Source organism: Panthera onca, chromosome B3 (genome assembly GCF_046562875.1).
Source record: "Panthera onca isolate mPanOnc1 chromosome B3, mPanOnc1 haplotype 2, whole genome shotgun sequence".
NCBI classification, from domain to species: Eukaryota; Metazoa; Chordata; class Mammalia; order Carnivora; family Felidae; genus Panthera; species Panthera onca.
Window position 1 is genome coordinate 126,685,807 of NC_138344.1, and position 15,913 is coordinate 126,701,719.

Sequence of the window (15,913 nt, forward strand, 5' to 3'; positions counted from 1 at the left end):
TGGGTAGTTCAGTCGGTTAAGTGTCCTACTTTGGCTCAGGTCGTAATCTTGCAGTTTGAGCCCCGCATCAGGCTCTGTGCTAACAGCTCACGGAGGCTGGAACCTGCTTTGGAGTCTGTCTCCCTAGCTCTTTACCCCTTCCCCACTCATGCTGTGTGTGTGTGTGTGTGTGTGTGTGTGTGTGTGTGTGTGTGTGTGTCTGTGTGTGTGTGTCTGTCTGTCGCTCAAAAATAAACATTAAAAAAAACTTAAAAAATATTGCTTTTAAGTATTTCAGAAACTTTGATAGCTAAAACTTTTGCATTTAAAAAGATAAAAGTGACCTGTACCCCTGCAAAAAATGCAAATGACTAAATGAAGATTTTATATGCCATCTTGGTGGAGTTGTGTTTATCTGGACTCAGTCTCTAACTATGAACCTGTCAATGCAAATTGGAGACGAGTGTAACTATAAATATTTAAATGATATCTGCTTTCCAAGACAGAATGGACAATTTACATCTCAGCATTATGGACATTTCTTATTTAGGAAGTGCATGATGAATTGAAAGGGCACATTTGAGAAGGAAAGCAAAATCACATAACAGGGCGCTCCGCTCCCGTCCTGTGATGTGTTTTACGTGGACGTTTCCTGCAGTTATTCATACTCCCCAGTGCTGAAGTAGGAGCACATTCTGTTGTTTTCCTCTTCCCATGGTGCACTTCATCTCCAGATTTTCACTATGCTTTAATTACTTATTGGAAAAGATTCAATACCATAGAAAGTTATTTCATAGTTGTAGGATTTAGAGTACTACAAGAAAGCTATTCTATACACCAAGACATTTGAGGTGCTTAAATTTATGTTTCTTCCAAAATTGCACCATTAAGTGCAGAAAAATATAGCTTAAGTATAAGGCTTAATGCTGTTCATTCAGAAAGCGCTTAACAAATACTTGTGGAGTTGAATATTCTACTAGAGGCAATTCTCAGGATTAGGAGAAGAGAGTTAGATTCCAATTGCAGTTCTAAGTGGATAGAGGACTTGAGAAAGTTAACCTGTTTTTTGTTTTTTGGGTTTTTTTTTTGTCTCCAATGTGAAGAAGCTGACCTGAATCACATGTAAGATTTTTTTTTAAACCACTGTAGGGAAATGAGAGTCAGCACTGTTTACATGTCTAAACATTTTTTGTGTGTTTGGAGGTGTCCCTTTAAATATGACAGGTTTCTTGTCCAAACCATACCTATGATGACTATTTCCCTTAGATATTTTCAGAAGTCATTGAAAGTTACTTCTTTGCAATTTGTGGTTTCCCCCCTTGCTTGTTCTGGCTCTCAGAATTACAGATGGCCATGCCGAGGGACCAGTGCCATTGTGTGTTTGACCTAAAAGTTAGGGGTGACATTTCTGTTAGTTGGCTAACCTTCCACTTTGAGGTCTCCTGAGTTCACTACTCCCAATGGCCCATGGAGATTTTTGCGAAGCAGTTGTTTTAGTATTTCTCACTTCTGCCAATTTACTTTAACATTTCTGAGATAAAGTGTTCTTCTTTGTGGGATTCAATAATTTTTTTGCTAATAAGGTAATTGGAAGGCATCCAGAATGACAAACCCATTCCCAGAATCATCTTCCACCACATCAGAAGAATTCTTAGACTCTTGTACCTAAACGACTGTAAAGTCTGCCTTTCTAGTTTCCCAAACAAGCACATGTGTCCACAGTCTAAGGTGAGCACAGCTCACACTCAAGTCGGACACTGTACTAAAGACAAGCTCGGAACAGATTGGGCCTTTTTAGTTTGTGAAATATAGCTCCCAAATAATTTGCAAAGTGCATGTAGATTTGACAGGATAGGTGATAATTAGCAACAACCAAACTATTTCATTCTTTGAGTCACATCAGGTATGACCTTTCAGTTTACAGCTTTGCACTGGCCTTTTCAACTACAGAAACTTATATATAATGTGATCTTTGGAGCTTCAAAAGCAGGCGCTCTCCTAGGAATGAGAATAGGTGGTAACAGGTGCTTTGTCATTCATGGCGGTAGCCTTGCTACAAATCAAGAGTAACTGGAGGGCAATGAACATATAAACCACCAAAACCTGCCCCCATCTTGAAAATATATGCAAATCCACATTAATAAGCTCTAGAGTCTTACAAATGGTTGTTTTAACAATGATAATAATTATTTTCTATTGCTGAATAATAACTCTTAATCGAAAGTGCCAGATGTACAATGAACCCTTCAAAGGTGAGCTTTTGATCAGTGTAAAGAGGTTTCCTTATATATTTTAACTGAAGATATATGATTAAAATGTCTGGGAATATGCTGAATTGAGATATTTACACATTTTGTTATATCAATTATCTGTTTATTAATAAGTTTATTGATTTCTTTCACCTAATTGTCACACCCTATTTCTATATTTATTATATTATTTTGTGTCTTTGGCCTGGTGAAAATTTCACATTAATGTTTTAGCACCAGTGAAAAGGACTCAAATTTTCTTATCCTCACCTTCTGGAAAACAAATTAATATTCAAAAAAATATAAGTACTGTACTTGATGTGCAAGGAGATATATTGAAAAAAAACAGAAACAGGGAGCTTTTAGTATGTAAATTTAACTCTATAAGGCTGTAAAAGACATTATGTTCCATTATGTTCTTTAAAAGGTAAACCTAAAGTTATTATATTTTGGCTTCTTAATCAATGTCCACAAAAGTAAATTTAAAAAAGGCTTCTTGGTAATTAATATATGCCTAAATAAATGTGGTAAACAATTAGCACAAAAGCCTTCCCTTATACAGTCTTTATTTTTCTCTTTGAAAATGAGAAATTCATCTTTTTGTTGGAGTGAAAAATTTCTGGTTATTGAGCAGCATAATCCCACCAACGCCAAATCCTTTGTAGAAAAGGAGCATGGCAACAAGGCTCCTTTATGATATTCAGCAAACAACATGTACATTTGAATGCTATATGGAGAAAACATATGTTAGGATGACTTTGCTTTATGATTTTTGGGGATAGGTTTTCAGATAAACTTTCTTAGTGGAAACACTAATGGGACAAATGCATTTTTGTTAAGTCATTCCAGAAGAAGAAAATTTCAGAGTTGCTGTGTTTAAAAAATATATACATAGTTATATAATATAGAAAAATTATATATTTTATATAAACATTAGCTAAATAATTTAGAATAAGCAATAAAAATAATATATGCTTTGTTTTAAGTGGTCCTAAATTATACATTTTGCCTGTCCACATTGATTACATTACCTTAAAAACAAACAAACATAAATAAATAAATAAAAGGAGATTGTGAGTTTAGTTTTCCATGTTTCCATGTGTAAATTGAGGTGCAAATAAGGTACAATGATATTTTCAAATCCAATTCTAAATAGATTAAAATTGCTCATATCTTGCTAAATTGAGGCTCAGAATTGGAGTTACAGAAATAAAAAACAAAACAGAATAAAAGAACACTTTCTGTCTTTTAAAACCTAAAACATACTTATCCCCTCAGCACTTTTGCTTCTAATTTACAAAAGCTTATTTTTGAAGGAAATTTAATCTTCTGATTTCTTGTGTATTTACACTGAAATCATTTAAGATGTTATTTTGTAAAATGTATTTGAATTTTGAGAATCCTTTTAAGGATTTGAGATTCTATGAAGAGTTTTTTCTTCTTTAAAGTCATTATTTAGGGGCACCTGGGTGGCTCTGTCAGTTGAGCATCTGACTTCTGCTCAGGTCATGATCTCAGGGCTCACGAGTTTGAGCCCCACATGGGGCTCTGTGCTAATAGCTGAAGCATGGAGCCTGCTTTGGGTTCTATCTCTCTCTCTCTCTCTCTCTCTCTCTCTCTCTGTGCCCCTCCCCTGCTTGTGCTCTGACTCTCAAAAATAAATAAACATTAAAAAATTGTTTTAAATCAATAAATGTAGTCACTTTTTAAGAGCAGGATATTGTGTTTTGCTAAACACAAGTAACCTTGACCATAAAAAAATATACTTTTAGTTGCAGGAATTCAACTAATAATAATTTTTAAGGCAATTTTAAAGTTGGTAAAATATTTTTTCAGCCTGAAAACATCGGTATTGATGGTGAGGAAACATACGAGGATTTTCTGACAGGTAGAGTAATCCAGTACTGTAGACTTTTCAATCAATGGTGTTCCTCCTCGTTGAAGAGAACCAAGGCAACATTCTATATCTGATTGTAAGAAACATTTCTGCATTTACCATCCCACATTTTAAAATGCTGTTTCTCAAGATCAAAATAATGTATGTGATTTTCTTTTTGTAAGATTCCCTTTATCTTCAAGGCCTATTTCAAGTATTGCATTTAACTTGTAACCTTCCTTGTCTTATTCAACATTCTCTTCAATGAAATCCCATCATACTAGCACTGAGTAAAATCCATTTCAGCAAGAGAATTTATTTGTGGGGTGTGTGTGTGTGTGTGTGTGTGTGTGTGTGAGTGTATGTTGTTTCCATCTCCCATAAATAATGTAAGTTCTTTGGGGAAAGGGATTTTTATCTTCTGCTATGCCTAGTAGCCAGGCTGATTTCATTATCCTTAATGTTGGGATTATACAATGATTAGAAATTGCTATGAAATCAATATATAAGACTAAAACAGCTAAGAGGCTTTAGGAAATCTTGGTGATGTAAAGAAGGTTCAAAGTTTCCACTTGGCGTTTAAGAAGTAATGAATCAATTATGCTGGATAAACGGTTTGCACAAAACTACAGAGGGGCACGATTATACATACACCTCTGGTTGTCTCCTTAGAAGATAAGGGTTCTAGTCCTGGCTCAGGCTATACACGTGACCATGACCAAGTCACTTAATCTTCATTGGGCTTTAGTTTCTCCAACTGTAAAATGAAGTTGGTCTAGATTTTGTAGTTTTCAAGCTTTTCTACTAAGTTCCCCAGGAAAGAGTCTAAGGCCATCGTGGAGTTGGGTGGGGAAGCTGAGCAGGTAGATTACTGGCTCTTCAGTTCCATTTCAACAAGAACAATTCCGTCTCATACTTGAAACATTGCATTTTCCCATACGAATTCCTTTAGAGGGGAAAATGTACTTCGAAGCTAAAAAATAGTTTCCAAATGATTGCAATATTATCTGTAAAAGTCCTTCTGACTCCAAGATCAGTGAGTCTGTTTTTTGGTCTTTAACCCAAGGAATTGCTTCTAGAAATATCCCCATGGTTTTGGTCTCTGCTGCTCTTCCAAGCTACCATCATTCTCTGTAAATAACCCTCTGATTTTGCACATTAGAATCAGGATGAAGGGCGCCTGGGTGGCGCAGTCGGTTAAGCGTCCGACTTCAGCTCAGGTCACGATCTCGCGGTCCGTGAGTTCGAGCCCCGCGTCAGGCTCTGGGCTGATGGCTCGGAGCCTGGAGCCTGTTTCCGATTCTGTGTCTCCCTCTCTCTCTGCCCCTCCCCCGTTCATGCTCTGTCTCTCTCTGTCCCAAAAATAAATAAAAAACGTTGAAAAAAAAATTAAAAAAAAAAAAAAAAAGAATCAGGATGAAGATAGCTCACATAAGACCCACAATGAAATGTGCCTCTTTATTCTGTTTTTAATAGAGTAAATTCAATTGCATATTCCTTAACATTTTGTTTCAAATCTATTTTTATTCATTTTTAAAATTTTATTTATTTTGAGAGAGACTGCAAGCATAAAGTGGGGGAGGGGCAGAGAGAGAGAGGAAGAGAATCGTGAGCAGGATCTGAGCTGACAGCGGGGCTTGATCCCATAAACTTGGGAGATCATGACCTGAACCAAAATCAAGAGTTGGATGCTTACCTGACGAAGCCACCCAGGCACCCTCAAATCTATTTTTTAAACTTTTTATTGCCTTACTGACAAACTCTTTTAATTAGGTCTATTTCTGCCCAACAGGAAATTTACCAATTCCTCTTCACTCCTTCCCATTAGGGTACTTAGGATAAAGTAGTAAGTTTCCAGTTAAAAGGGGGTCAGTTTTCCATAGCTATTTCTCTCTTATGAACTCCCATTGCCTTTAATAATGTGGGTCTGAACTTGAGACACAAAAGAACATTTGTACTTCTTACTTTTTAAGTGAACTTTAAGTTTTTTAACAAAAATCTAAGAAAGTACTAAATTATTCCATACTTTATAGACTTCTATTCCACAACCCAAAGAAATACGAGTGAATTTTTTGAGCATTGGTGTAGCTAAATATCCATTTTGCAACTCACAGACTTTTCTGTGTACTGAAAAATGCATATGACATTTTCCAGGGCTGTCATTGTACACTTTCGTCAACAATGCATTCACTGATAAAGACAGATGTTATCAATGTAACGTAAAAATCCTTCCGTATCTCTTATATTCATGTCCTCAGCACTTGCCACATATGATGATATATTGATATAGACGGCAATATGTTACACACACACTCACACATGGACAGGCACACACACACAAATACCTGTCAGCATTATTCTTTTCATTGCAGACTAAGTTTGTAGCAATAAAATCAGTGCCATTAGGTATGGCAAATATTAAAAACACTAATAATTATATCATAATAAATTAAGGTTACAGCCTTGAAACTAGCTTTTTATTAAACTTGACGACATTCATATAATGGTATGTTTGAAAGGATACATAAATCCAGTCAAGTGTGTTAAGATGAGAAGGGACAGAGAAAGAAAATTTCACTGAAATTACTTTGATCTAAAAAAACGTGGAAGATAACACATTAGGTGGATTTTGGGGTCTCTAAGAGTGACATGAATCTAGTAATGAATTACCCACAGATTTTGACAATCCATAAATAATGTAAAATCCTGCTGTTGCTGAACTACTAGAGGTAGAGGAGAAAGGCAGGGGCAGTGACTCACTGGAAAAGACTGATTTGCAGCAACATCTTTGTCCGAGGCAGCATCGTGTAATAGGGTGTACTCTAGACTGATTTTAAGGACAATTTTTAGGACAGTCTCTCTCACTAATTACTTCTCTAAATGTACATAAGCCTAGAGGAGGTTTTTTCCTGAATAAAAAAGAATTAAACTTGGTTCTACCATGTAATAAAGATCAGCAAGAAGACATTTAAAGAATGTTAAAAGGATATTCAGGATTGTACAAGGGAATTTCTCTTAATGCCATTATATAAAAATGAAATGTGTTGCGTTTTTATAGTGAAGTTCCCCCAGAAGCAGCCCCAAACAAGCAAAATGGCCTATCCCTGGAGATGTGTAGTGTCTGAGAAATATCAACGTCAAGTGTTTTACCTCTAGGGTTCTTTCAGAAACAGAGCCAATCCAAGTCCTTGTTTTATCTCTGTGAGGTTCAGTTTCCTGATTTGTAAAAATAGAATCCAATCCTCACTGGATCTCTAAGATCCTGTGCAGCTCCAGAGTTATATGATCATAATGTAATGTGGCGCTTTCTGTTGCCTTTATTTCTCCAAATAAATGAAGAGCTGTTGCCTAATATAAGACTGACAGTAAGTACTAGGGATTCAAATTGTGAATAGTATAGTGTGGCATATGGTATAGATTTTCCTTTTCGGATGTGATATTTGCAGTCAGAGTTTTCTGAAGCCAAAGGTAGGGTGAGATGTAATAACTACCACTAAGAAATCACTTGGGTGCATAAAATATTCTGTGCACACACACACACACATGCACACACATCCATACATCTAATTTGGATACAAATAATAAACACCTCTGTAACATACTTTGTCAGGCAGGTACAAACTGTGAGTTGAGGCTTGGGACTTTCCAAGGTTATTCCTTTTCAATAGGTAAAGTAATTCAACATGTGACTGTGGGAGAAGATAAAAGTAAGTGGTTAGGGAGAATATTGTATAGCATTAATGACAACTCAAGCTTCTTCAGATGCCAGTGAAACCACTTCACTCTTTTTTATACACTTTTGTGTAGAGGTTTACATTTGAACCAACACTGATGACTCATAGTTAAACTGAGATATTAGCTTGAACCAAGTGAAATTGCTAATACGTGATAATTTCTGACCCATAAAAACAGTGATTTCATAGTTTACCGTATACATGGTCCCTCTAGCAAACTTTGAGCAATAATTTGCAAACTCAATTAAATATTAGTTGTTGATTGATTGACAAAAAGGAAGCCCACTGGCAGCTAATTTGTAATATACACTTTGTATTAGAATTTTAGATCTCCTTGGCATTATTACATCTAATGATTCATAATTTTAAAGCCAGACATTGCCTATTCATTTACCATTCTTTACATGAATGGTTCCAAATTGCAAAATGCCAGGGGATTTCACAATTTAATAATTTCTTCTCCTTGTATTACCAGACTCTACATACTTAATAGCCCTGTTTTCTCTCAGAAAATAAAGGAAGCCCCACATATCAACAAACAGAAAAAATGGAACAACTATATACTTCAGTACCAATCAGGTGTCTCCTCTATAAGCTCCAACGAGGGAAGCCCTAATAACGCATCGATTCATTCCTCCATGGTGTTTGTGAAATTTGTCTCTCAGTTACAAACCCTCCCTTCTATACTCAGCTCTGTGGTGCTGGGGCTGGGATTCTGCAAATTACATTTCTTTCTTACAGTCTGGCTCCTTCTTAGCTTTTACAATAGGCACACTAGATGGGACTGGAGAGCAGTCAGATGAAGTGATATGAAACCTCCTGGTTTATTTGCTGCTGCTGTAAAAGTCGTTGAAGCAAGAGTGTTCTATCCAGCAGCACCAATGGTACCAGTAGAAATTGGTTCCAGTTGCTGTTTTTCTCCCACCCTTCCCAGAACCAGTTGCATGGAGCCACCTCAGAGGAACTGGCACTGATTGTGGTGTTTCTCCTTCCTCAGAGATTTGAGCCCAATTCTAAGAACTCTGAACGCTTCCCTTTCCACTTCAGTGCTTGAGGGTCTGCTATCATTACTGACTCCTGTTCGTTCCAAGTTTTCTTTGCTTTTCAATATCCGTGAAATCAATTTGCCGTATGGTATTCTGTCTGTGGAGATAACCAGTGTGTTTGCTGTCTCACCGCCTGATACATCCTAGTGCCCTAGTTGATGTTGTTAATAAGTTGTTTCTTTAGCATGGAGTAGTTTGTCCAAATCCTAATATTAAATGCGAGAATGGTATCTAGGAATTGAACTCATGTTTACTAGACAGAAATCTAATGGGTAAATGGTTGGTAAACATTTGACAATTCCAATACTTGGTATTAACTTTGAACCCTAAGATAGAAAAGCTGAACAAAAAGATAATTCGATTTAAAACACTAAATAAAAGGCTTCTCTGCAGTCAATTGTGAAAAGTTAACTTCTTTCATTTAGGAAGAATCTCAGGGCTGATTTAACAGATTATTTTATGGATCAAAGATACTCTTTTGTTTGAAAGCACATGTCCAATATACCCACAGATGCATTTGGTTTGTTTAGTTACCTTCTATTTTTTTTTTTAGTTTTTTTTTTTAACGTTTATTTATTTTTGAGACAGAGAGAGACAGAGCATGAACAGGGGAGGGGCAGAGAGAGAGGGAGACACAGAATCTGAAACAGGCTCCAGGCTCTGAGCTGTCAGCACAGAGCCCAACGCGGGGCTCGAACTCACGGACTGTGAGATCATGACCTGAGCCGAAGTCAGACACTTAACCGACCAAGCCACCCAGGCGCCCCAGTTACCTTCTATTTTTAAGGAGTAACCATCACAACGTATTCTGGCTGGTGAACTAGGTTCTCGTTTCAATTATTCATTGAAGTCTGGATCCCTATATGTACTTTAAAACTGTAAGAAATTGGAGCTCTGTTTGATTCAATGCCTTTCTGCCCCTTTTCCCATTAATCTTTCATGTTCCAGGCCACGTGGGGAGACTTCTTCCTTCCAACATTCTGAGCTTACTTTTTGAGAGGCAGTCCAACCGATCTCATGGCTGCCATGCTTAAATAATTGGGTCGCCACCCATTGACCTAAAACCTACTTTTTCGTGAGATCCTTCATACTACGTTGAGATCAGTGGCAGCTTGTTCATTTCAGGTACAGGGATCCTGTATTATCAGAATGCTAATGTTTCACACTCACATACCATCTTTATTCGTGTCACTTCAACCGTGGAATGTTTCAGTCTCCTTTCCTCTGTCATTAATGTTGAAAGAGCTTTATTTCAGGATGATTTATTGCAGTCTTGAGGTTTGTCTGGATTCCTGTGTGAATTTCTTATTGCCACGTCCTTGCTTACATTTGTTAAATGAATCTCTTTAGATAAGGAGTGCAAACGTGATAAAGGAATCCCTCCATGATATGGCCCCGGCTCTTTCTCCACCCTCATTTCTCCCAACACCCACCTCATACTCTCTGCCACGTGTGAACTGTTCACAATTCCTGGAAGAGTCTTTGTTTTCTTTCCCTCCGTTTCTTCGCAAATGTTGCTTCTTGTTCCTGGAACATCACCACAGCTCATCTCCTCTTCTTCCGTCAAGCAACCCCTCTCCCCGTGGTGGAGAATCAGCTTGAGTATCTGCTCTTCTAGTAAACATTTTATGATTCCTTTGGGTTTCTGCTTGGAGCTGTTATCACTGTACTTGCAGTTTTCCTCTCTCGTAAATCTTCGTTCAATCTGTTGCCAATGATTTTTATGGCATTCTTCAATTTAATAATTGAGATTTACAGAGGGGTAGATACATACTTTATAAACCCTAATTTTTAAAAGAACCAGCCAAGACAAGAAACAAAAATATTATCAAAATCTTGCATTTGGTTATGTGTTTTTACCTGTCACATCTCTAGCTCCTTTCTTTTTTTTCTTTTTAATGTTTATTTTTGAGAGGGAGAGAGAGAGAGAGAGAGAGAGAGAAAGCGCATGAGCATGGGAGGGGCAGAGAGAGGAGACACAGAGTAAGAAGCAGGCTCCAGGCTCTGAGCTGTCAGCACAGAGCCTGACATGGGGCCTGAACTCACAAACCATGAGATATGACCTGAGCCGAAGTCGGATGCTCAACCGACTGAGCCACCCAGGCGCCCCGACTCTAGCTCCTTTCTTAAAGATATTCACTAACTTAAATTTTGCTTTGCATTCATTGCTTTTTTATTTCCATTTTTTAAAATATGAAATTTATTGTCAGATTGGTTTCCATACAACACCGAGTGCTCATCCCAACAGGTGCCCTCCTCAATATGACTTGCACACATGGATATGCTCTAAACATTTTTAGTCTTCCCTGAAAATGTTATCATAAACATATATCCACATACATATATATACATATATATATATATATAGTATACATACTGTGTGTATTTATATATTTGTCTGGAACTTGCTTTTTTCTCAACATTTCTGAGATTAACATATATTTTACCTGTAGTTCTAGAATATTAACTTGTGCTATTAAATATGATTCCATTTTGTAAATATACCAGTATTTATGTCATTATTCTTCTGCTTTCCTCCTAAAAAAATGTCGTTAGTGTATATTTCTCAGAGTTCTAGTCATCATGTTTGCAAAGAGATTATACTAAGTTGCTTGGAAGCATTCCTCTAGAAATCAGGAAAGGAGTGGATTATAGGTCATTTGCTTTAGCTCTGTCATCCCTACATGCTCACTAGTCATTTTCTAGCACCATTATCATCATCATCATCATCATCATCATCATAGATTATAGACTCTTCTGATAAACTAAAGAGCCTCTTTTCTCCCAGACTGAAGACCAGATCTTAAGAGAGCAGAGGTAACCTTTTAATTTTATCTATTAAAAAAGAAATAGGAACTTTTGTGTAATCCTTTGACAGTAGTAGGTATTAATAATTCCAGAGGCTCAGGTAGGTTGGGAAAATGTCATATTATTTCCTTTAATTAAAATTACATTTGATTCTTAGCCTTTATCCTGACTGGACAGCAGTTACTTTTTAATCTCAGGTATTATTAGGTTTCCTTTCCCATTATGGACTCTGCAAATGTCCTAAGCAACTGATCCAGAGGGAAACATTCAAGGGGGTCCTCTGATCTTCAGTCTATGTAGTTACTTTTGAGGTGCTCATTGTCTGATCCTGCATGAGTTCCTGAAATTTGAGTGGACCCTAGAAATCTATTGGCCTTGTCCCTATGTAATGGATATCTGTAAATGATACAGTAATTCTCAGTAAACAGTCCGTTTTTGTCCACGAGTTCTCCTTCTACCTTGAACTGAGGCCATGTGACAGGTTCCAGCCAAAGGGCTATGAGCAAAATTGACATGTATCACTTTGGACATAAACCATAGAGAAGGGGATGTTAAAGCCTCAGTTTGCACATTTCCCCTTCCTCAATAACCTCAGTAAACATAAAGCAACATGTTGAGATAGAGTAGCTTGTCAAATAGGGATGCACAGTGTGTAGAATGAATTAGTGAAAACGTTTGTTGTGATATGCAATTGAGATTGAGGGGCTGTTTGTTACTATAGCTTATTCCAGCCTGATACACTACTGTATTATGTTTTTTCTAGCTGTGAGCCTAGTTTTCTATGGTCCAACAATCCTATGGTATCACGTGATATTGCCTCTTAAGGTTTTATCACCTTCTTGGACCTCTGATAGGAAATCTGTTACAGAACTGTAATACCTGTGGAATCCAGTCTTTGAAACACTACTGAGGCTGAATGTATTCAATTCTTAGTCTCTCTCCAAGTCACTCAGGTCTCTCCCTTTCCTTAGAAGATTCAAACATATTCTTCACTTGCCTTTGCCTTTCAAAAAATACAAAAGGACAAATTATCGTCTTACAGCATTCCCTATGCTTAAGGAACACACAAGTCCTTAATTCTCCTTATTGAATCATGGAGAAGGAGGAAAAAAATTAGGGTGTTTTGAGTAGAAAGAGTGACAATTTTTCTCCTAAAACATATGGATAGCATTAAGGTGTCACTCTTTCTGGCTCTTTTATAACACTGAACATGAAACATGAATTTACATCTCAATAAATTGGCCTGCCATACACCTAGAGTTCTTAATGTCCTGACCCTGAATCTTGACATCTCACAGATTGTATTTGACTTATAAGCATTAAGCTTGATTGAATAAAATGACAGTGCACAGCCTTACAAAGGTTTCCTTTACTCTACTAAACATACTGTATAACTCCCACATCAAATTTTTGAAGACCAGCCATTCTTGAGCTGAGTGTTAAATACATCTGTGACCCCAGCACCTAACCCGCAGACTTTCTACCCTCTTTTCATGCTTTCTCTTCCTTCCTGTGCAACTTCTTTCCTCCACAGGACTCCTCTTTTTATTTCCCACTAATGTTTCTCTTTTTGTTTCTGTTTCTGCAGATGATGAATGCCTTCATTGTATAAAGCTGGGTTTTAAACACATGGCTTTCTCCCTGCCCCAAGAAAATTTGACGACTTACTTCTCTAAGAGCTTTTTTTTTTTTTTAATGGCCAGAAACCTCCAACATGATTTTGTTTCCCTTTTTATAATTTGATCAATGTAAGATTTTCCATTTTGTGATAACTTTCAACCTGCCTGGAGAGTGAGTAATGATCTTTGCTATCAGCAGTCTGATTTACATCATATAGACAAGTAGATTGTTGTCATTCTTGGAGCATCTCCAAGGACTCCTCTCCCCAAAAACTGCTTCCCTTTTTATAAACTGGATTCATTCTGACTGTGATATTGTTGCCTGAATGCATTAGCTATATTTAGAATCAGGCCAGGCCAGTGAGCAGAACTGTACATTAAAGGGCCTTTTTACTCAGATCCCCATTTTCAAAGCTACTCTCCCCCTATTTTTAAGAGTCCTATTTGGCATTCACTGGTCTCTTAATAGCCAAGAAGTCAATTCTGAAATAGTCACAAAAAGGAGTTAGGATGAATTTGCCACTCTTTTCATTACTTTTTTTCATAAAGTTTTACAATTTACAAGGTAATTATGATGAAGAAGTAGCCAGGAGTAACAACAAAAATGTTGTTGTTATCCATGTAGAGAATATCCTTAGTTGTGAAATATTTTGGAATCTACCAAATAGGATCATGTAAGGGACCATTTCTGGGACAAAAATTTATTTCCAGGAGTAAGAGAGTTATTAATCAGAGTGATTTTATCAATGAAGTTGGGATATAGAACATCCTATGGTAATTAGATGCTAGATAGTAGAAATAAGACATAATTCAAATGTGTGTCCAAGTTTTATTTACTTTCATATAATTATGTTGCATTTTTGAACAACTGGTTTTGACTGGAGATTGTATGCAATTTACACAAAGCAAGCCTATGTTCAGGAGTGATATTCTATGTTGAATTCCACTGACTCAGTAAGCATTACTTTTTTTTTAATGAGATATGGTAAATCCCTTGAAAATATTTAAATGAATATCCAATATTATTGTCTAGTGCCAACGTTTGGATGAAAAACAACTCGAGGGATTATTTTTTCTTCACTTTGTTTTCTCTTTTTAGATTCAATTTTCTTCATTCCTCACATATTCCTAAAGTTTGGCATATTTCATGTACCTTTTTTCCACATTGGAGGTTTCTTGATACATATATGTTATTTAGAATATATAGACTTTATGACTGACATGTAATATTTTAACATTGCTAGACTAAATCCTGTGAGACAGTGAGTATCTTTGTGTTCATTCTGTATCCCTAGAGCCTAGAATGATTCCTGGAACAAAATAGATTATGATATGATATGTGTTTTGACAGACAGGATCCAGTTTTGCCAACTTTAACCACTTTAATGTTCTTTCATCTGCATGTCCCCTAAACCACAGCTATGATCTTAAAGCAAATGCAGATTAGCTAGTTCAATGAACTAGCTGCACCCATTGTAGATTTCACTTCTGAACTCTTCAGTGTCTGTGACAATATGCAAAAAGTGGGAATAATAATGGATACCATGGTTTCCTTAATACAGTTATCAAATATTTTCCACTTTCCAGCTTCCAGGATGATGATGGGATTATATTCCAATGTGGCTCCCTTGTGACTTCATGAAGCTTTGATACTAGTTGTGGCCAATGAATTTTGAAAGAAATGATAGAGGTAATTTCACACGTAGCCTATAAGTCTCAGTGCAGAGAATTATATCTTGCGTGGCCACTGATCACAATCAAGATGGTGGCTGTATTAAACATCTAAAATCCTGAGTGACTATGATCAGAAGAGAAACTGACAGACCAACAATTCGTAAGAGTGAAAAATAATCTTTTCCTGTATTAAGTCACTTAGTTTTAGAGATTATTACTGCAGCATAACTTCACATACACTAACTGATCCAGATAATTTATCAAAGTGTTAAGGTTTTAAATAGAGTGATTTAAAACTTCCATGCACTATGAAAAAATGCCAGTTTTTATTATCTGTGCTTTTGTAATGGCCATTTTATTTATTTATTTATTTATTTATTTATTTATTTACTTATTTTTTAATATAATTTATTGTCACTTTGGCTACCATACAGTGTATGCAGTGTGCTCTTGGTTGGGGCGTAGATTCCCATGATTTATCACTTACATATAACACCCAGTTGTAACGGCCACTTTAAATGCTGCCGCACATCCTACTCTTTCCTTTACCCGTTTACAACTGTCTGTTGACATACTTTTCGGAAGACAAATACATACTTGTTAAAACTAATACTCTTTCAAAACTGTTTCAGATTTCCTCTACCCTGAAATATGTTTATCCCTCATTGGGTGTCAGCCTCTATTGTTAGAGCTACATCCCTGCCTTGTAGATGATGCCCAGTCTCTTCCAACTAATTACAAATCTACCCACTAATGCTCATTGAATCTGTATGGACATTTAATTTCATCACATTCACACAGATAAACACTAGCATACCAGCCACTGATTTTAGAAGACGAACAAGGAAATTTCTATGAGATGTGATAGCAAAGCCATACATATTTTTTTTTTGTAGTGTGGAATTTGTACAGTTCTGGTTAACACGCT